Source organism: Lissotriton vulgaris, chromosome 10 (assembly GCF_964263255.1).
Source record: "Lissotriton vulgaris chromosome 10, aLisVul1.2, whole genome shotgun sequence".
Classification (NCBI taxonomy): Eukaryota; Metazoa; Chordata; class Amphibia; order Caudata; family Salamandridae; genus Lissotriton; species Lissotriton vulgaris.
Genome location: NC_141698.1, coordinates 1,084,087,746 through 1,084,109,604, shown reverse-complemented (window position 1 = coordinate 1,084,109,604; position 21,859 = coordinate 1,084,087,746). Strand labels below are relative to the sequence as shown.

At 43.5% G+C, this 21,859-nt stretch overlaps 1 pseudogene; it reads left to right on the top strand.

Moving 5' to 3' along the window:
- The first annotated feature begins 1,748 nt into the window (after nt 1-1,748).
- LOC147689358 (uncharacterized) lies at nt 1,749-2,828 on the top strand (annotated as a pseudogene).
- Nucleotides 2,829-21,859: the final 19,031 nt, after the last annotated feature.

Sequence of the window (21,859 nt, the reverse complement as noted above, 5' to 3'; positions counted from 1 at the left end):
TTAGGATTCTGTTAGGGTTTATTTGCAGCTCTTGTGGTATTTCAAGAGCAAAATTAAGGCTAGTCTAATTGATTGTGACCACAGTTTGAAGACTAGTGGTATTCTTTGTGAGGAATATCTGAATACTAATGGCAATGATTGTGAAGACTCAAGTAAGACTAGCAGAATTTTAACTGAATGTTAATTGAACACTAGTCACATTCACTCTGATTAATTTATGGTAATGTGATTGATTGGATTGCTTGCACAGGGCTTCTCTTAATGGTGCTTTATGGGCCTTTCAGACAACATTTAATTTGTTACATGTTTTGTTACATGTTTTATGGGTCAATGATTATAAGCTGCCTGTTCCAAACTCATTAGTCATACATTCAGCAAACATTTTATGATGTGTAGGGAACATCTGTTTGTTTTCATATTACTCAGAAGTAATTATTGTGCAAAATCGAATTAGTCACCAGATAAAAGCCTAACTGTTCTAATTCCTCCTGTGTTGATTTTCCACCAAACTCTATTAATGTTATAATTTAGAAAAACTATTTGCTAAACACATTGTACAAGGCTTTTATGGCATTAACTTGTAAAATGTTCTTAACGAGATGCAGCTGGTCTGTGAGATGACATTTTATTGCTAGAAGAAACTTGCAGATTGGTTGAACTTATAATGTAACAATTGTAAACCACATTAGTAAAAATGTCTACATCAGATGTTTGAATAGAGTTATAGTCTATCAAATTATCAGAACAGATTTTAAAAAACGTGATAATATATAACCAGGCCATCTCTTGGCATCTGCATTTTTAGATATATTGCTATCTAAACCAAAGTTTATAAGCACATCAGTAGTAAAAGTGTCTGCATCACACATTTGAATGAAGTAATTGTCTATCAAATTATCAGAATCGATTGAGAAAATCGTGAAAAATATTACCAGTCCATCTCATGCATCTGAACCTGTAATTGCTATCTAAATGAACAAAGCTTATAAAGTTTGATGTGGTGAAAATTTCCATCTTGCATTAGTGCACTTGTTGTTAAACATCCGTTGGTCACTATTTGGGTCTTTCCAGTGGTGCTCCTTGCAAAGAGCCCAAACAAATTCTGTAGAATAAATATAAAAGTGGTTATATTAAAAATATATATTAACAGGTGGGAACAGTCAAGTCAATTGATTTCTGTCATGAGCATATCCTTCAGTCAGTGTCCTCATAGTTCCATTTACCACCTGCACCCCACAGACTCAAAATACTGCAGCAACCAGGGCCAGACTGGCCATAGTGGGCACCGGGCAATCCCCTGGTGCGCCACACGGGTGGGGGCCGGTTTTGGACCCCTGGAGGCTGTTTTTGTTACAGGGCCGTTTTTGCAGCATAGCTGCAAAATCGGCCCTGTACCAAAATCGGCCAAAAACCGGCCCCGGTAAAGAGCTTGGCGGCCCCTCCAACACCCCGAGTGGGGATGGGGGGGCCGGCCGAGCACTTTGCCTGGGCCGGTTGTGGTTCCCAGTCCGGCCCTGATAGCAACACCTTTGATTTCCCCTCAATCCGCCTCGGTGGTGGTGGTTCCTGTGGAGTACAAACATGACTCTGCTATTAGAAAGTATCCTTTTAACACTTTCAATTGATAAAAAAGAAGAAATACACCAAGGTTAACTAGTTGAATATATAAAATACATCCAAACATACCTCTGCAAGCAGAAAATTTCTCTTCATTCAAGCTTCTATCCTTTGAATACTTTCTTTGACCAATGCTCACATTATGGTTCAGGAAACAATATGATATGTCCTCCTGCTTTTCAGCACACTCTTGCAGAGACCTTGTTAGTAAGAGATTACAGGCTATCAAGCCTCCACTTAACATATCAAGACCTCCTCGTAGCCTTGAAGATTTCCATCCTCTGAATACAGAAACTTCTTGTTCTTCTGGGGAATTCCAGTACTAGCTGATGTATTACCCAATCAGTTATTTATATATTTTTGCCTCTTCTCAAAAGGAATATATTTACCAGATAAAGAAAGTCTAACATTTTCAGAAATCGACGAGCAGAGACTTGCTTGCTCCCCTTTGTCAAATTTTTGTATGATCAGAGGTTCATGACTATGAATATTCATCAGTTAGTGCATCTTTTAGACTGTGTACGCCACAATAGCCCACTCTTTTCAAATACATGTTTTCATTTTGAAGACCTAAATTGCTACATAGTGTCCCACATCTCTGGAACACAAAATGTAGAGATGCAAATCTTAAATACTGTGACATTATTTCAGATGATACAACCTGTAATATTGATAGCAAGATAGAAAATGCAGTCAATAGACTTATGGACCCATCGCTACGTGTGGAGAGAATGGAGATAATAGATAGGTGCTTTCAAATGGGGAAAGTTACTATACAATATTTATCAAATGATGAGTTCCTGGCTGCTCAAAAAAGAGTATCTGTATACTTCGAAAGGAAAGTAGCATCATATGATAAAATTAGTTCAAGGAAGGGGTATTGCTATGTGTATGCAGCAAACTACAACAAACTAGTCAGACGGGACCAAAGTACAATAAAATATTTAGATAATTAAGAAATGCAGTTTGGAAAAGTGTTGAAATGTATCCAGGTCACAGACATAACTAGAAAAACTCACAACTTGGCACTATTAAATCCGATGCCTTGTATAAACACATATTCCAGTGACTGCAATGTCCATCAAGTTAATCCAAGTTGGAACCAGATATTAGCAGTGTATATTTTGGATATAGTAGGAAGTTGCTGCTTTGTTCAAACCACAAAATTGTCATTCGTATGCGAATTCCCAAATCACTATGAGAGAGATTAATGGATGCTTTTGTATTAGCAGTACCACAACATGAAATAGGAGCCACATTCTGCTCTTAGTGGATTGAAATACATTGTCTGTTATGTACACAGTATGTGGTCACCTGGATTTTCTAAAATGTTTAATTGAAAGTTATGTACCTGATTCTAAGATTACCCTTGTGATACCCTACCAAAATCTACCTGCCCAGATGTTTAAAAGGTCTATACCGTACATTTCGACAGGTTTGAAAACTGATCTGGGGGTTAACGTAATCCACACTGTAATTACTAGGAAATGTTATATACACATCATTTTTAACTGCAACCCTCTCCCCCACTGTAAACAAGTAATTACCAGGGCACCCGTAAGGCTATGTGTTTACTTTTACAAAATGTTTTTATAAGTACATTTTAAGTACATTTTAAATACATTTTAAATATTGTGTAAAAGCTACATTTTACCATCTCTATCCATAGGAATTCACACTGTTGTGTGATATTATCAAATTTATGTACTTATGAAAATTACATTTCTGCTAACCATTTAGTGTAAAGAGTTCTCATTGACAAATGAAGGTGGGGTTCTATGCCTCTCAGTCATTGTATGTGGAGATTGTTCATTGTGTTACTGATAAAAACCCATATACTTTTACTTTATTGTAATCTTTGGGCTGTTGAAAATGAACTAAATAGTCATATGAACAAATGGTCAGCTGGGATACTTCGACCATTAATTCATAATTATATATTAATTGAGGAAGTTGTGAGATCCTCCCACTTATGCATGTGTAATTGGGAAGTATCTGATACTGTACCTCTTTATTTGTTAATATTGTGATATATTATTAACCTAGCCATACCGTTTGGTTTAGTATTAACAGTTTGGGCACAAAATGCTTTGGACATACATCTTTTAATATTTAATAACTAAGGTTCACAATCTACTACGATTCAGAATGCAGCTTGAGTAGAATGTTAATAGTTGCTCAGTAGTATTCAAATTCTTTGTATTTCACTAAATGTTCTGCATTGTAAATGAAGACTATATGATTAGCAAATAAGTATTTGCTTAGTATTCTGTTAGTGTTCAAGAAGTATCACGCACATATCAGTAGTCTTCATGCACTAGCCTTCCCAAAAATAATACTACAGAATACTAAAATTGACTCAAAATAGTCTTCGAATGCTATAAAAAGACAGGTTAACCACTAAATGTAGTATTCAACATCGGTAAGGGTTGTCATTCTGCGCAGCACCATTGATGTAAAATTGTAGGCCTATTTTTGTGCCATGTGTCCCGGTTTTTGGTTCTCAAAATCTGGTCACCCTCAGCATAGCTGCATAATTCCACTGGTCCTGTCTATAGGGATGTCCGGCAGTGCCAGAAGGACAAGTCTGACAGGTCATTGTGTGGGCCTTTTTGTGGGCTGTGTGTGGTCCTGTTTATGTTCTTTCCACGTCAGACCTGCACAGAGAAGTACATTTCTGAAAATATTCAGCCAAATCTGTGTAAGGTTCTGACTACTTACTAGCCAAGGATAGTTCTGATTTTGGGCAATAAGACCTCACCAGTGGTTGCCGCGATCTGCATCCAAGTGAAGATCACCTGCGTGTCTTAGGACACGCTAGCTTCCGTTTTTTATTCTCCGAAGATTAATGAAAGGCTTACTTAGAGTTAGCAGGTAGTAGTAATCATGATAAAGAGAATGCACTTGTAATAAGAAAAGAGGTCACTACTGGTGTGTAATCATTTGTGAGAAGGAAGTGGTGACATGTTGGCACATGCGCATCTCACAATGCGGTCACATGGTTCCTTTGCTCCCATTTTCAATCTCGCTCATACAAGGAGGGTAGTTCATGTCATAACTGAGGGAATCTTCATGTCCTGCAAAAGGCAGGCTATGCACGGTGGTGTCATAGCCCGTGGAGTTGCTGAGTCTATGTAGGGAAGCCCAGCAGCACGGATGTCGATTCACCAAAATACAAGGGATAGCGGAAGTGACATTATGACCCATAACTTGACAGGAAGTGACATCACATGACCTTAGACTTCCCAATAACATCACAAGAAGCCATTTGACCTTGACCTTCTGTCATCACAGAAAGTGACATCATTGATTTCAAATTAGCAACAATACGTGCAAGATTGATTAGTCAGAAAATCACGTCTTAAGCAAAAAATGTCTACTTAGCCTCTAGCTGATAAACAGCTCTGAAGGAATGGATGAAAACCATGCTGGGAGCCTGTCCTAGAAGTGTGTATATATATCTTCTGCTAGACTCGTTTCAAAGTGCAGACATATTGTCAGATAAGTGCGCAGAAGACTAGAAAGTGTATAATCTCCCCGTGATTAAACAATTTATTAAAACAGGAAACCCAAGACTACAGTACACTGCCACTTGCTACAAAGGTTGTAAATGTAACACGATATTGCATTTGGTGAATCCTGGGCACTTCCCCACTCAAGCAGCTAATATCCAGTGCATTTTTAACCACAACGTCACACTCATACTAGCAGCTTTTACATTGATTCTAAATACTCCCAGTATTAGCAAGTACGTTCCAAAATGTTGCCCAAGAGCACACATTTTGGCAAAATGCAGGGCCGAGATTAAAAACCATGGGGCATATGTACAAGGACTTAAAGGCACTAGAACGTTACTTTGTAAGACGTTCTGGTGGCGTTAAGTCCATCGCCCTATTTACAAGGCTGCGTTAAGCCACTTAATGTGACTTAATGCTGCAGTGTAAATAACAAAAAACACAGTTCGGGCTGGACTGTTCCCATGAGGCACAGGGTCAAGGCTGATTTGCATATAGCCATTGTCTGACCTAGGGTAGTGTGGAGTGCAAAAAAACGATGGAATTAGGCCCAGATCTTTGTACTGGGGCGAATGTAAGACATTGTTCTGCATTCTGTCCATCAACTGTGTTTTTTGCAATTTTCACCCAGAGTAGGCAGGGTATGCTCAGACGTGAGTCCCAGGCTCTCCACATCACTGGAGTCAAGCTATCCAGACTGAAGAAGGCTGATAGCCAGAAACCGGTCCTTGGCTGCTTGATTCCAGTCTAGGAAAGACATGGCTTGGTAGTTCGGGCTGGACTGTTCCCATGAGGCACAGGGTCAAGGCTGATTTGCATACAGCCATTGTCTGACCTAGGGTGGTGTGGAGTGCAAAAAAACGATGGGTTTAGGCCCAGATCTTTGTACTGGGGTGAATGTAAGACATTGTTCTGCATTCTGTCCATCAACTGTGTTTTTTGCAATTTTCACCCCGAGTGGGCTGGGTATGCTCAGACGTGAGTCCCAGGCTCTCCACATCACTGGAGTCAAGCTATCCAGGCTGAAGAAGGCTGAGAGACAGAAACCGGTCCTTGGATGCTTGATTCCGGTCTAGGAAAGACATGGCTTGGTAGTTCGGGCTGGAATGTTCCCATGAGGCACAGGGTCAAGGCTGATTTGCATATAGCCATTGTCTGACCTAGGGTGGTGTGGAGTTCCAAAAAAACGATGGATTTAGGCCCAGATCTTTGTACTGGGGTGAATGTAAGACATTGTTCTGCATTCTGTCCATCAACTGTGTTTTTTGCAATTTTCACCCGGAATGGGCTGGGTATGCTCAGACGTGAGTCCCAGGCTCTCCACATCACTGGAGTCAAGCTATCCAGGTTGAAGAAGGCTGATAGCCAGAAACCGGTCCTTGGATGCTTGATTCTGGTCTAGGAAAGACATGGCTTGGTAGTTTGGGCTGGATTGTTCCCATGAGGCACAGGGTCAAGGCTGATTTGCATATAGCCATTGTCTGACCTAGGGTGGTGTGGAGTGCATAAAAACGAAGGATTTAGGCCCAGATCTTTGTACTGGGGTGAATGTAAGACATTGTTCTGCATTCTGTCCATCATCTGTGTTTTTTGCAGTGTAAATAAGGCTCCCTTCCCGCTACACTTAGCGTGACAGGGGCAGGTAATGGGTGTTGCAGTGGACATGCTGCCACAACACCCATTGAGTTTGACGCTGCCCCATATTTACAAGGGTGGCTTAAATATGGGGTAGCGCCAAAATTAAGGCCAAGAAAAACCTGGCCTTAACATGGCAAAATGAGGAGAAATGTTTAACTTCTCCTTGTTTTTGCTGTTTCTATGTGTTATGCATTGTGCAGCACACTTACAAACAGCAAATCGCCATGAATGATTGTTTATTTGCAGGAAGGTGTGCCTTCCTGCACATAAATAATAATTTTAAAAAAAGAGACAATTTGCAACTTCTATGTGTGCTACAAATCGCCATTCTGGACTGTTTTTGTGCAGATAGGTTCAACTTTCTGCACATAAACAGTCATTACCTCCATGCAGGCACCCTTGCACCACAGTTGCCGCTATGCAGCTTAACTTAGCACCAGCACTAGAGGAAACGCAGGGGTGCGCCATATCATTATAAATATAGCAAAACACACAAGATGATGGACGGAATGTTGCAAAATGGCAAAACATTCACCCCCAGTCACAGATCTGGGTTTAATCCATCGTTATTTTGCTCACCAAGCCACCCCAGTTCAGACATGGCCATATGCAAATCAGTCTTGACCCTGTGCCTCATGGGAACAGTCCAGCCCGAACTGCCAAATGGATTAAACCCAGATCTGTGACTGGGGGTGAATGTTTTGCCATTGTGCAACATTGCGTTCATCATGTTGTGTGCTTTGCATATCATTATAAATACGGCACATCCCTGTATTTTTGAACTTACGGACACAGCGTTAGCAATTTTGCAGATAACCGGTACTTCATCAGTTCATTGTACACATCCCCCATGTCTTTTAGGTCCATAGTTTCCAACTAGTCCACTGACCACAACTGGGGTGGCACTGATTCTGATGCCATGGGACTGCTGCTCCTGGGGACATGTCGCTGTGTTGTGGGCCCTATCCAGCTTTAGAATACAATGTTTGCTCCCAGCAAATTTAGGTGAAGTGGGAAAGCTGAGAATAGATCTCAAGTATCCGAGATCCGTGGCTAAAATGCACCCACTGGACCACATCGAGTCTATTTTCTGCACACTGCAATGATTGGCCCAACATGTTAGGGGTGCGATTAAGATTATTTTTATTGTGCTCAATACCTTTTCTTTGGGTCCTGCAGAGGTTGGTGGGTATTGGTCAGTTTAAGTTTTAATCCCTTTACTACATCCAAATTAAGACCTGACTGTTCACTGCTGAAAATTTTGAGAGACAAGTTTAGAACATGAACAACCCTGGAATGGGTCTTGAATGAAACAGTCTTAATCTTTAAAACAGCAATGGGAAACATCAGTGTCTACCATGCATACTGCCCAGTAGCCGCCTATGTCTGCAGGACCCATAGAAGAGGGAGTGAGTGCTACAATTGTCTGGGAAGGAACTGTGGTGTGCAGTGCTCCCAACGCAGTTCTCGCGAGATGCAGCGCCCACGGTTTGGTGGATCGCATGAAGTGAAGGTGCAGTTTTAAGTTGACCCTATAGACCTCTACCTAAGTAGCTGCTCTACAATTGCACAATGCATTTACTTAAACAGAAGCATCATTTATTACACGCTGTCCTGATATTAATTAAAACAAATCCATCCAGTGGAGTGTATGTACACGCTACCCAGTGCTTGGAAAAATTACATGATTAGGAATTTTAAAGGCAATTGTCCATCTACACCTTTCATAAAACCAGTTGTTCCTCACAAGTAAAAATTCAGAATCCGATTAGCGCGTGATGTGTGCCTTCTCCGTCTAGTAAGAAAGCATGGTGCCGAGGGCCGGCACAAATTAAGCACTGCATGGCACTACATATGCACGGGGCTTGCAGCCTCGAGCCTTTACATGATCACCAAACTACGGAACTCCTTCTTTACTTGCGGTATCCCTACAATGTGTAGTAGGGATTATTTTATCATTATTATTCATAATAATAACAACTTAACAACAAGAAAACCACAGCAACAATAATAATGATAAATAATAATTGTTGCCATTATTTCTATTATTATTGTCGTTGTCTTTATTATGATTGCTATTGCTGCAATATCAATATTATTATTATTATTATTATTATTATTATTATTATTATTATTATTATTATTATTATTACCATGTTTATTATTATTATTATTCCTATTATTGCCATTAATATTATCATTATTACCATTATTATTATTATCATTACCATTATTATTATTCTTCCTATTATTGTTATTATTATTATTAGTATTATTATTAATACGATTGTTATTATTATTATTATTATTATTACAATTATTATTATTAGTAGTAATAGAGATATTATTATTATTATTTTTGTTATTACTATTAGTAATATTAATAGCATTGTTATTATTTTTATGAGTATTACTATTAAAAATATTACTATGTTGATCATTATTACTCCTACTATTATTATTGTTACTATCATTGACATTGTTAGGGTTGTTGTCATTGTCATTGTCTTTATCATCCATTTCCCTGCTGCCGTTGGCCATCGCGAGCACTCCCTCCCCAGTGCTGCGCATGTCCAACGGCCGACGCAGCCCCGCCCACCCTTTAGAACGACCGCACCGCGGCGGAAAAACCACTGCGGTTAAGGCGTTAAAATGGCTATCGTAACATCATTATTATTATCAATATTATTCACGTTTCTTCATTTTAGCTGTTATTACTGTTGTTATTATGGTATTAACCCCTCCTCATCCTTTAGCTGGTTGCCGTGAGCCCTTTTGGTTCCATTACCTTTTGATGAAGCACGACAGACCAGGAGTCTGGATGTCAAAGTGCCATGGTGCTGATTCTCTACGCGGTGAATTTAAAATAATATTGACTGAGAGCATCTCTCTGGTACAATTCACTTTTCTTTTTGTGCACAGCGAGGATGTTTTAGAAAAAATGATCATTGCATCGTTTAAAAAGTTTAACAAAACCTTAGAAACACTTTGTGCTCACGAGCCACAAACTCCAAATGCAAAACTACTTAAATTCTGCAGTCACTTTTTTTCACTCATGAAAGTGCCATTATTTAGAACTTGTGAGGCTCTGGGGGATTGGGCAGAGCCATCCTGATGTATTTTAATAACTGTGCAGAGACAAAAGCAATTATGCTGGGTGCACTGAGTAAGCAGGATGACAATTTGATAGGTATCTGAAGGTTTTCCTGTCTACTTGGCAAATCAATTTTTCATAGGCCAGTGCTCTGATTAAACTCCCCAATGGAATGCGCTGAAATTCTGATCTTCAGCACGATTACCAAACTGCTGGCTTTTAATTTGACTTTTTGTTTACCTGTCTCCTCCCCTGTCGGAGTTTTATATGTATTCCGTAAGAACAAATTGGAAAAAAAACACCTACATTCGGAGATAACATAACATTTGTGGGGGGGCGTAACTAACATCTATTCAATTATTTTGCTAATCTTTTGTTCAGGTGGCAAATTCCCAACATGCAGGGGAGAATTCTACTCGAACTAATGGGGGCGGGGGAGGGGCAAACAGGCCAACCACTGTAGGTAGGACTCACACTTCAAACAATTGGGCGGAGGTATCTTTACAGCCAATACAAGAATTCAGAGTGATAAATTGTACATTTAAAACATATTGGTCAAACCTGATGGGATAACAATATATATGTTTTAGAGGAGTTAACAGTGTTTATAGTCTACTGTCAAAGATCTTTAAAAATGGCAATGAGGGATTTGACGACCAAAAAGCACCTTCCACTGATTTCAAAATAAAGAACTTTAGAACCAGCTTTTGCCAAGTATTAGGAGATGAAAGCTCTCTTTGACAATTATCTGAACATTTATTTTGTTGAATGACAATAAAGTCCATAAGATGTTTTAATTGGATCTTCAGTAAGACCTTTCTGTATGACTGTTGACCAATGGTGCGTTTTCAGTCTGGTCATCTCATTGTTGCAACAAATGCTTATTTGAGGCTGCACACTTGCAGATCACAGAATATTGAGTTTACTGGGTTAACCTGATTTTGAGATGTGTGACCAGCAAGTCTCAGCTTTGATTCCGAATGCTTCTTCCAATCCCCCCTGAAATTGACGAAGTGAGTGCCAACCTGAACGCAATATTAACACCTGTTAATTATTTTGGCTGCAAACGTCTTTATACTAAATCAAAATAAAATAGTTGTTAGCACCTCATATTGAGCAGGTCCAATATAAGTTATATCCACACGGCCTAAAACAAAGGCATAAAAGGCAGTTGCCTTAAAATAACTGTGAAAAAACTGGTGTTTTATTATTTAGAAAGAACGTTAACACCTGTTTTTTCTCTCACCAATTTCTGATTTTAATTTGGTTTCAACCTACGTCTCGGTCTGTGGGAGAGCTTGGTTGGGGGCTATAGCATCTTGATGCCTTAGGGTATTTGTGTACTTTAAAAATGTTGTTTTTTTTATTTGTGATGCAAGTGTTCCTTCAAGCTCCAGAACATAGAATGTGTGGCTGATGTGCAATGTCCTGCAAACAGCTCACACCTAAAGAATTCCTACCTCTTTATAGCATACTTATAAAAACAATAATTCTGTTCTGAAACCTGCAGCACATTAAGGGCGTATTACGATGTCGGGAGGACTTGCGTCCGCACGACACCGTATCGGTATGGGAACCGTCCGACCATTAGTATGGGGTTTGCATACATAATTACAATGCTACCTCACATGGTGCGGTCGAAACTCCCACTTCCCTATGGGAGCTCGTGCTGCGGCCATAAAGCTGCTGTAGCACAAGCTCCCATAGGGAAGTGGGAGTTTGTGTGGCAGGCACTTCATGGTGAAGGGATTCATAGGGGGGCACGTTGAGGTTACGTGACAATCGTAAGTGGTGTTTTCGACTCGCACGAGTGTGGTCGAGTCTGGTATCTACGAACCGCAAATGACGAGTTTAGTAAGTGTGCGCAGTTTCGCTGTGCTAACTTAAATCGTTCGTTTGTTACGTGGGTTATTCATCTGTACCCACGGGTTCCATCTTAGATACGGCATCCATTTTGTTTCTTGCCCTCAAGTAGCCAGCGAACGGACGTTGTCCGTTTGCGACCCTGGGATTCCCAAGACATCCGCGGAAGACACATGTTCTTTAAAAGTGTCTTTATGACGAGGGGGATGATACTGTAAGGCAGATGGCCCGCTCGAGGTTCATCTTGCCGTGCCGGTCTATTGTCTCAGCCGTGCATCTCATTAGGCACGTCCCTTTGATGCCTGTAGCTCGTGTTTCCTGATACCCCCCCCTTTTACACCCTTTTCGGTCTCTCCACTGTTTCCATCCTCCTCTGCACCAGTCCTTGTTCCTTCTTCGATCAGTTTTACTGCCGATTGGAATGTACTAATGGTGGGAAGATGGGTTTTTACAGTTGGGAACCGCCAAATGTTTCCGCACTTATGCACCGAACCTTGGATGTATCAAAGCGACCAAAGTGACCCCTCTCGGGGATAATTGTGGGAACCGAGTTGTAAACCTTTGTGTACCATGAAACCCTATGGGAGAATTTTGTATAAAAGGAGCGATCCACAGTAGCAATTTGAAGCAGTCTCCTCGAACCTACATTCGTTGTACTTCCTGTGACTTCTGTGTTCCCTGCAGTAAATAAACCTTGAATCTTTGACGCCGAAGGAAGTGTCCCGTGTCTCTGTCATTCGTACGCCGGAGCAGGTTACCCACGAAGGTTTCAGGTGTTGTCCCCTGGCACCGCTGGGTCTTAAATAACCCAGTCCTTCAGTTGGCGCCCAACGTGGGGCTGCATCAGTGGTACCGGTCCAAGCCCGACGATCGTGAGGAACTTCGTGTGAAATCTCCGAGGGAAGGTGCACTCCGCTTCATCGATCCTGTTGTCAAAACAAGTGGCCCGAAGACTTTTCCCGCGAAGATTCCCGCCTCCTGACGGCTGCGACGGACTGCTGCCCTGACTGTAGACCTGTTTTGGCGCCTGGCGTAGACCTTGGTATAGCGAGACGATTGACGGGCCTTCCTGGTGACGCCATCGATCTTTGAGTTAAGTATTTGTGGGTCGTTCCCAGAGTTCTTGGTTGTGGTTGCTTAGTTGTTGCATGGTTCCATTGCATTTGTGGTTCTTAGTACTTGGTTCTTTGTTGTGTTGTTTGACGCCTGCAGTCGCCAAAAACCGAGGGTTGTTGCTCTTTGCAGGGACTTGGTAAATCCCGTAACCCTTGACGTTTGTGAAACTCGGCTAGTGTGCAAGATGCCTGGTCGTAGTACTTTGTTCAGTTGTTTCAGACATTGTGGTACGGATTCCCGACTGGAGGACTCGTGTCCGATACCTCCGGTTGGAACTCCCACTTATGAGCTCTACAGTAAGCATGGGCTAGGCCCGATTACTTTTAATAAATACTGGATTCGTTATACCAAAAAAGATGGTGCCCTTAGTTGGCCACCTCATAGTAGTTTTGAGACAACGATTTTAGATAATCTTGAGGCTAAATTGTTTGAGAAAAAGTCAAGGCCGGCCATGTTTGATGCCTTTCGGTTGTGGCGTAAAGAAGCCCGACAGAAAGAGATCAGACAGACTAAACGTAATCAGAGAGATGGTGTTGCTACCATTGTAAAGAAAGCAGAGCAGTTTCAGCGTGATAAGGAGGATAAGGAAAAGGAAGTGTTTGATAGGCTACAGCGTATGTCCATAGATAAATGCTATCCTGCTTTGCCAACGGAGTCGGATAAGAAGGAAGAATCAGTTGAGGATCCTTTAATGTCTTATCTTATGAAGTCACCACCTCCGTACGTACAGGGTACCGCAGCTCCTGTGGTCCCCCCTGTACCTGTTCCTCAACCTGTTCCTCAACCTGCACCCGTTCTTCCGACTGTTCCTGCTCCTTTGCCTACTGCTATTCCTACTGCTCCTCCGCTTCCACATACTCCTGCTCCCGCTACTGCCCCTGCTTTACTTACTCCTGTTGCTTCTTCTGTTTCTACCCCTTCTCTTGTTAGTCCTTTGTGTTATACTTCTTCATCTACTCGAAGTCGTACCCCTCCGGTTGCGGCTAGTTTTTTCCATTCTCTTGGTCCTGTTCTTGGGTCCGCTGGTTCGGACGGTCCTCAAAGACGTAGTCAGCTTCCCGGTAACAGGGTGAAGTATTTCGGGGTTCCCAAGGCCTACACGCTCCGGGGATTACCCACTTACGCACAAGAACTGTTGGCACGGAAACTGTAAAATGCAAAGAACAAGTTTATTAAGACCCCATGGGGTGGTGGTACACTCAAACAGCACCCTTCGGTAATGCAAGAGGTATCACCCCGAACACCGGTGTGACCCCGTTTATATACAATTTTGGGGCAATAAAAGATAGGCGGCACAAGTAAGACACAGTTTTAGGGACATATATGGTCATAGTTTGGAATACTGCCAGCTCATTGGAGGGTTTAAAACCCACTGGTCAGTTAGCGGCACATTCCTGAAGGCTTACGGGTCAGTGGGAACTGCGCATGTGTGGCTTGACCAGTGCTAAAAATAGCCTGTTGCTGGGCAGACAAGAGTGGTCAGTGGGACGGAAAAAGGACTAAAGGGCACGTCGGCCACGAGGCCGCTCATGGTCTAAGATGGCCGCTGCAACATTCAAAATGGTGTTATCGTATATAGCCAAGTTAAGGAGGACAACGTGTAGGTTCAGCTAATCGCTAATGCGGCCGGGCCAATTACGACAGACGACCCTTTTAGCGTTTAGCTGAATCTACCTCATAATGAACATAGTCAGGATGTTCGTCCTCGGCGTCTATTAACATAATTTGTGTCACCTCTTTGTGTAGCATTATTTTGTCGTGAGCAAGAGCTCGTCGTGCTGGTAGGCAAGCTGATAGACACATTGAACATAAAGCTGGGCCGCATTGAATACATAAGCATATAAAGAACATTGCTCCCACAAGTATACAGAGAATTGTCAACAGTTTCCAGCCCCAAGTTGCAATCATGGACCAGAACCATCCTGAAAGTGTCCAAGTTCCATTGTCCGGGTGTATTTCGGCAGCTATTTTATGCAGCTTGGAAATAGCATCATACACAGATGGGGAATTGTCCGGGACATAAACGCAACAGCTGCTTCCGATAATTCTACATGCCCCCCCACGATCAGCCAAAACAACATTCAAAACCATTCGATTTTGGAGGGTGACAATTCTGGAAATCTGTAGTTCCTCGGTAATATTCCCCAGGGCAACGGCAGTGTCATTTGCAACAGCCTCGACAACGCGTGTCAGTCGTCTAATTTTCCGGCTGTTCAATGCAGCCCCCACAAAGGAGAATAGTCCCAAATTAAAATCCACATACTGTTGTAATGCAGTGTCCGTTTGATCAATGTCCTCTAGGGCAACAGTTCGTTTAACCCTGTTCAAAACGAAATCGTGGTACAATGTGTAATCGTTGTGGTACATTGGAGGGGCAATGAATACAGGAGGTAGCACAAACGATACATAGCACGTGCCCAACCACCCCACTGGAAGCTGATGGTACCCCTTCGTTCCACAGATAAAGTATGTATTTCGAGATGCAACAAATGAAATGCCATTCGGGCTATCAAACGTGAGAGTAATGTTACATTCGCTTTTCCCCACTGCAATCGTGCCCTTGTTTCTAATACATAAATCGGCTTTTGTAGCAATAACATTTATAACATGAGCGCTAGATACATTCACATTTCGCTGATTGCTATATACACGTGGAGCAGATACATTGTCAGGCCTGTACTCTTCCCATTCGAAACGTGTACCCTCAGCCCGGGGAAACCCATCCTTGTCATGGGAACATACTTTATTCAAACGGAAAAGCACCCCCCCTTTTGTTGGCCATCTCAAAGTAAAGAGGAGGGTGTACCAGGCATTGCATGACCCATTGTGTGAAAACGGGAGTGGAATAAGTGGGGTGCCCCCTCTCTTCTGGTGCCCAGGCAACATTCTGCACACCCAGCAGTTAGAGGTATTGGTCATATTATGCGTGTGGTGAAGAATCTGAATGAAGCTGTTATTTAAGTACGTTTGGCGATGGCGCTCTTCATGGAAAGGCAATGTAAAATGGAAATGTTCAGACGGTGCCGGGGTAGTCGGCAGCAAATGTTCACGTACAGGCACCACAAGTTCGACTACCCAGGCTATAACAGCAATCACCACAATGGTCAGGACAAAGAGAAAGGCACCCAATATTTTCTTGTCACGAGATGCCTTTGGTGCCATAGTTCAAGAAAGTTTGTGCAAAGTCTCAAATGGCACAAATTATTCACAATGTTTTCACAAATTGTCTCAGATACACGTGCGTGTATACCTAAAAAAAAAGAAAAAATGCGGTGCTGAACTCCGAGGTAGCCGTTGTTTTCTTCTCCGGGCCAAGACGGGTGTCGCTACTCTGGCAGAACTGACCCCCCCCCCTTGGAATTCCCGGTTTCCGTTTCACAAACCTGGAGCGGTAACCAAAAAGGAACAAAAATCTTCTTATCGTGGGCGTAGATCGTAACGCTCTCTTCCGGTAGCAGATTGGTCCGGGAAGGCTCCCTCCACTTCGGCCGACGTCACAGCTGGGCTCTTTTCTTTCTCCAAGATCTCCTTATAATCAGTCAACACAGCAGGAGTCACCAGATCCGGAGAGACACGACGACAATGTGTCGAATGCACCCACCGCTTCCTGTTCGTCACTCGTACTGCGGTGCGGTTTGCCAGGAGGACCTGCTCGGGGCCCTTCCACCTGGGCTCCAAACTGCTTGCTCTTTCAAACGAACGGACCATTACATGGTCCCCAGGACGAAGATCGTGGCCCTCTCCAGTGGAGTTATCAGGGAGCGCTTCTCGAACCTGTTGATGAATAGAGAGCAAATCATTTGTTAATCGTGCCAAATAATCATTCATCATAACACAAGGCACATCATGTATTAATCGCGGCTTGGGCACCCCCCAGATATTCATAGGGCGGCCAAACACCACCTCATAGGGTGTAAGGCCGGTTCGTGAGTGGGGTACTGATCTGAGAGATAGCAGTGCTAGCGGCAACGCATCTGGCCACTTCAACGATGTAGACGCCACAATTTTGGCCAGCTTAAGCTTCAACGTGGCATTGTACCGCTCGACCAAACCTGCTGACTGAGGGTGGAATACAGCGTGGAACTTTTGCTGAATCCCTAACCCCTTCAGTACATATTCCACAATCTTTCCAACAAAATGGGGCCCATTATCGCTCCACAAAAATTTACAAATTCCAAAGCGAGGAAAGAATTCCTTAAGCAACACCTTAGCTGTTGTCAAAGCCGTATTGTCTTTCGTGGGGTAGGCCTCAACCCATTTGCTAAACGCACACACCACCACTAGGACGTACTTCAGGTTATTGCAGCGCTCGAGTTGGATGTAATCCATTTGAAGCACTTCAAACGGTGCAGAAGGTGGAACGAACCCTCCTTTCGGAGTATGGGTCCCCTTCCCAGGATTGTGTTGCAAACACACCAGGCAGGTCTGCACTACTCTCTTTGCAGTATTCGCAATCTCAGGATGTTCCCAAACTCGTGTTAAAAGACGAGTGATTGCAAGAGCTCCGACATGGGCCAGTCCATGAGTCATCTGGACCATCGCCTGTAAGTAAGCCGCAGGCAATTTCCACTTCTCCATGTCTTTGCTTCTCCAACAACCTTCGTCATCTAGTACCCCATCTGCTGCCCAAGCCGCAAGTTCAGATTCTGTAGCTGATTTTTGAATATCCCGTATCTCTGCTCTAGCGTCACTCCATCTCTCAGCCTGTGATTGTACCACGTACATAGGGGAGCTAGTTCGGGACATAGCCGTCTGCCTTGCTATGCTGTCTGCAAAGGCATTTCCTTGACCCACTTTATCCGTAATCTTCTTATGGGCACTGCACTTCACTATCGCTACTTTTTTAGGACTGAGCAACGCATTCAGGAGATCACGCACTAGCTCTCCGTGCATAATGTGCTCCCCGTGTGATGTCAGGAACCCGCGTTCCCTCCAGAGAAGCCCGAAGTCATGGGCCACTCCAAAGGCATACCGGCTGTCCGTGTATATGTTCACACATAGGCCAGCACTCAATTCGCAGGCTCTTGTTAAAGCTATCAGCTCTGCTGCCTGAGCCGATTTTTGTGGTATTCTAGCTGTTTCTACCACCGTCTTAAGAGTCGTGATCGCATATGCTGCGGAAGTCGTGCCATCTGGCAGCCTCAAACACGATCCATCAACCCACAGTTCCCCATCCACATCTGGAAGTGGCACATCCTGTAAGTCGACACGACCCTTTGTCTGTTCCTCGGTCAGGAAAACACAATCATGATGTTTTTCTTCCTGACCCTCCTCGGCCGGATAGGGCAATAAAGTCGCAGGGTTCAAAGTAGCGCATCTTTTCAATGTTATGTGTGGCGCTAAGAGTGTCAGCTTGTATCCTGTAAGTCGTGCACTCGTGAGGTATTGGGTCTTTGTTTGGTTTAACAGGGCATCTACCGCGTGGGGGACTAGCACCAACAATTTGTGTGATAACACTATGCCCTCACTCTGTCGTATGGCTACTGCTGTTGCCGCTACTGCTCGAAAACACCCAGGCAGCCCTCGTGCTACAGGATCCAAAATGGCAGAGAAGTATGCACATGGTCTCTGCTTATCCCCGTGTAACTGCACTAACACTGACAACGCACACCCATCATTCTCGTGTACGTATAATGTGAAAAGTTTCGTGTAGTCTGGTGTCCCTAACACGGGTGCGGAACAAAGGGCCTGCCTCAACTGTTCAAAAGCTCTCTGACATTCATCTGTCCACTCAAGAGGCATCGGTGTGGCTTTGGACAGTAATGCTAGCAAAGGCTTTATGATATGTGAAAAACCCATGATCCATTGCCTACAAAAGGACGTCAACCCTATGAAGGCACGCACATCTCTCTGCGTGCGGGGGACTGGTGTGTCTAAAATTGCTTGAATTCGGTCAGATGTTAATGCCCGCCCCTCCTTAGACAACAGATGACCGAGGTAGGTCACCTGGGGTCTACAGTATTGAAGCTTTTTCTTGGAAACCTTGTGATTGTTTTGTGCCAAAAAGGAAAGCAATGCAAACGTACTCTGTTCACATTGTGCATAGGAGTCGGCGGCGAGCAAAAGGTCATCCACATACTGGATGAGCGCAACGCCAGACTGCAATTTAAAGGAATCTAGTTGTCGTTTCAAAGCCTGGCTGTAGATACTAGGGCTTTCAGTATATCCTTGGGGAACACGACAAAATCTATACGATTTATTATTGAGCGTAAAACCAAACAGATATCTACTATCTGGGTGAACAGGGATGGAAAAGAACGCATTCTTTAAGTCAATAACGCTAAAGGTGGTGGCCGTCGGTGGAACCAAAGTAAGCAAAGTCGTGATATCGGACACCACTGGGTACTGGGGAATGACAATTTTATTTATTTCACGCAAATCAATAATAAACCGATAGATCTTGCCATCTGAGTCTCTCTTAAGAATCGGTAGAATAGGGCTGTTACAGACATTATAAGGGACCTCCTCCACCACCCCTGCAGAAATCAAATCCTGAACAATATGTGTCAATGCAATTTCACCTTCCTTCGAGATCTTATACTGTGGTACTCATGGTAGAGGGGCCCCCTCCTTAACAGTAATGTGTATTGGTGGAATGCGCATCTCTCCCACATCCGTATCTGATGTCGCCCACAACGTGTGCGGCAGAGAGGCCAAAGCAGGGATGTCTAAAATGGCATAAAATCTGTCAGGGTCAGGGCAATCATCAGGGTCAGGGTAGTTGTCGTTCAGAATAACCCGCACTCCCTCTGGAGCGCAGCGTATTGTCGCTCGGAAGTATTTAAGCAAATCAATGCCCAGGATATTGTCTGGGGTATGGGGTGATAACAAAAATTGCCCAAAACTAAAGTATTTGTCAATGCATAGTGCAAGGGGCTTGGACAATGGGCTGGGGGAGGGTGTGCCATCAAACCCTACACACGTAATCATTTCGCCAGACAGGGGAGCCCTCGGAACCAAGTTTTTCGACAGAGCGCTACGAGTAGCTCCTGTGTCGACTAGAAATTGATCAGTAGAACCCAAAATACCCGCTGTTACATATGGACCTTGCTGATCTACCGGCACTTCAACTGATTCCTTACCCCATCCTACGCAATCCTATGCATGCACATAATCCTGATGTTCCACATTCTCTCCTTCCGAAATCTGATATTGATTCCGTCTATCAAACGTATTTCGTTCGTCCTGGCCACGGCCCCTCTCCTCAATCTGTCTACGATCACCTCCGCCACCTCTCAGTCCAGTATAACCTCCTCTTGACCTTCCACTGCCTCGACCACGCTGACTACGCTGTTCACGAAGTACCGGACAATCTTCGGCCCAATGCCCAAACTCCTTACAATAGGCACACTGATCCTCCGCAATATCCGTACGACCATACGATGCGTTTCCACCACCTCGTCTACCTCTATCACTCCCTCTACCCTGTGTTCCCCGAACCTGTGCCAACATCACCTTCGTTTTCAATTCCTTCGCCTTTTTCTCTACACTTTCTTTAGCCTCCACTTCCTGCCGCTCATAATACTGAGCCATAGTTAACAAGGACGCAGGGGTCGCCGTGGCCCAGGAACTTTCACTCGACTTCAATCGCTTTGCAATCTCTGGTAGGAGATTAGCCACATACTTATCTACAAACAAATGCCGACCCGTATCGTCTGTTAAAGATTGACCACTGTAATCATGAAAGGCCTCCTCAAAGCGCGTGAAGAAATCTGAAACCGTTTCATCAGGTTTCTGTTTACACGACGTTAACATAGTCCAATCAATCTTTTTGGAGGGAACAAGCGTTTTCAATTTATCCAAAATAGCTGCCGGAAGGTCTAATATTAGCTGACAAGGCTTACATGCTGGTTCTCTATCTAAATCTGCAGCATTTATTTCTTTCCATGTCCCCCCCAAAATCGTTTCATCATTAGTTTTACGAATTTGCCTCCACATATCGGGTGGTAAAATTAGCCCAAAAAACAAATCTATATCTACAAGAGTCATTACACAAGACGATATAGCCCCCTCCACCCCTTCATAAAATGCCGCCGGATTCTTCCGAAGATCAGGTAAAGAATTTTTCAATGCCATGACATCTGCTCTATTCCATGGCGTATATACCCAATTATACACAAAATACCCTTTCGCATCCTTCGACAACTTATCATCATCCGTACCTTCCCCTTTTGGTGGAACATACAAAGGCGCAGCTTCACGCATAGGCATAACATGCAACGCAGAACTCTTATCTGAACCACGGAGAGAACACTCTCTGGCCTGCCCATCATGCTCCAATTCAGACTCCTTTTGTTTCCTTTTCCGCTCCTCCCGCAATCGAGTTGTCTCATCCCGCAGCTTGATCAATTGCGCAAACAGGTCATCAACATCTGAAAGATCAAAATCACCTTTAGTCAAATTTTCACGATATACTGACAACACTTTGGGCTCTAACGTATCAGAAAGGTCACGATATGCGCTCACAACCTCATCAGCCAAGGAAGACAGAAAATACATCAATTCAAGATCCGTCCACCCTGTTTTTTCTGATATCAATTGATCCTGAGTAACAGTACGCTTATTCACTTTGCGAGCCCAACTACGTAGATGAGAGGACCTCTCCGCAGTAAACCTGAGAGCAGATACGCCCTTCTTGCCCGACTTATCCTGTCCGCCATCATCAGAATCCACAGCTGGAGCCGTCGGCGTAACGTACGGAGGCGGTGACCGATCTAACAAAGAAAAATCATCAATTTCATTATTAAGGACAGGATAAAGCGGTCGGCGAATAGGAAATTGACCAGTCGTTTGCAAATTACGTTCCCGGTCCTCCCTTTCTTTCTTCTCCTGAGCCTCCTTTTCCTCAAGCTGTAAAGCCTTATCCCGAGCAGCCTTGCGCTGCTCTTTGTCCGCCAAGGCAACCTCACGCTTCATTCGCTCACGCGCCGCTTTCTCCCACATTCGCACACAATCAAACATGTTTTGTCTAGACCTGCGTTGAAACATACATTGCTCTACAAATTGTATTTTACTC